Here is a 1,693-nt window from a genome sequence, read left to right on the forward strand (position 1 = left end):
CATCAAGACCACTTCTATGAAGTTGTGGCCTTGAAGAAGGTGATCCCCGAGGTCCCTTTTTCACTCAAAAAGGGTGAATATCCGTAGATCCGACATGAGATCCGAAGAAGAGGTTGGGAAGTTCTTACCAACCCCGTTCAACAAGTCAGAATCTTAATGGTTCAAGAGTTCTATGCCAATGCATGGAGTCACCAAGAACCATGATCAAAGTGTGAACCCGGACCCAAAGAATTGGCTTACAATGGTTCGGGAGAAATGCTTAGATTTTAGTCCGGAAAATGTAAGGTTGGCATTCAACTTGCCCATGATGCAAGGAGATGAACACCTTTACACTAGAAGGGTCAACTTTGATCAAAGGTTAGACCAAGTCCTCATAGACATTTGTGAAGAGGGCGCTCAATGGAAGAGAGATTCAAGAGGAAAGCCGGTTCAACTGAGAAGGCATGACCTCAAGCCCATCACTAAGAAAAGGATGGAGCAAACAAGGGACCCCTCTCATCATGAAATCCCTGAGATGCCTCAAGGGATGCACTTTCCTCCACAAAACTCCGAAGTTACTATAGACTGGGCCATCATGATTCATAGCATCATGATTGGAGAGGAAATAGAAGTTTATGAGGTTATATCCCAAGAACTTTATAAGGTGGCGGACAAGTCCTCTACCTTGGCAAGGTTAGCCTTCCCTCATCTCATTTGTCACCTCTGTTATTCAGTCAGAATTGACATAGAAGGAGACACCCTCATGGATGAGGACAAGCCCATCACTAAGAAAAGGATGGAGCAAACAAGAGATCCCACTCATCATGAAATCCCTGAGATGCCTCAAGGGATGCACTTTCCTCCACAAAACTATTGGGAGCAAATCAACACCTCCCTAGGAGAATTAAGTTCCAACATGGGACAACTAAGGGTGGAGCACCAAGAATATTCCATTCTCCTTCATGAAATTAGAGAAGATCAAAGAGTCATGAGAGAGGAGCAACAAAGGCAAGGAAGAGACATTGAGGAGCTCAAGCACTCCATAAGATCTTCAAGAGGAAGAACAAGCCGCCATCACTAAGGTGGACCCGTTCTTTAATCTCCTTGTTCTTCATTTTCCTCTTTTTCGAATTTTTATGCTTATGTTCATCATCTATGTTTGTGTCTTATGATCATTAGTGTCTTAGTGTCTATGCCTTAAAGTTATGAATGTCCTATGAATCCATCACCTTTCTTAAATGAAAAATGTTCTTAATTAAAAAGGAGAAGAATTGCATGAATTTTGAATTTTATAGCAGATTAATTATTTTGATGTGGTGACAATACTTTAACTTCTGAATGTATGCTTGAACAGTGCATATGTCTTTTGAATTTGTTGTTCATGAATGTTGGCTCTTGAAAGAATGATAAAAAAGGAGACATGTTACTGAGGATCTGAAAAATCATAAAAATGATTCTTGAAGCAAGAAAAAGTAGTGAATTCAAAAAAAAAAAAGAGAAAAAGAAATAATAAAGTTGTCCAAGGCAAAAAGAGTGTGCTTAAAAACCCTGGACACCTCTAATTGGGGACTCTAGCAAAGCTGAGTCACAATCTGAAAAGGTTCACCCAGTTATGTGTCTGTGGCATGTATGTATCCGGTGGTAATACTGGAAGACAGAGTGCTTTAGGCCACGGCCAAGACTCATAAAGTAGCTATGTTCAAGAATCATCATA

The sequence above is a fragment of the Arachis duranensis genome, chromosome 3 (assembly GCF_000817695.3).
Source record: "Arachis duranensis cultivar V14167 chromosome 3, aradu.V14167.gnm2.J7QH, whole genome shotgun sequence".
Lineage (NCBI taxonomy): Eukaryota > Viridiplantae > Streptophyta > Magnoliopsida > Fabales > Fabaceae > Arachis > Arachis duranensis.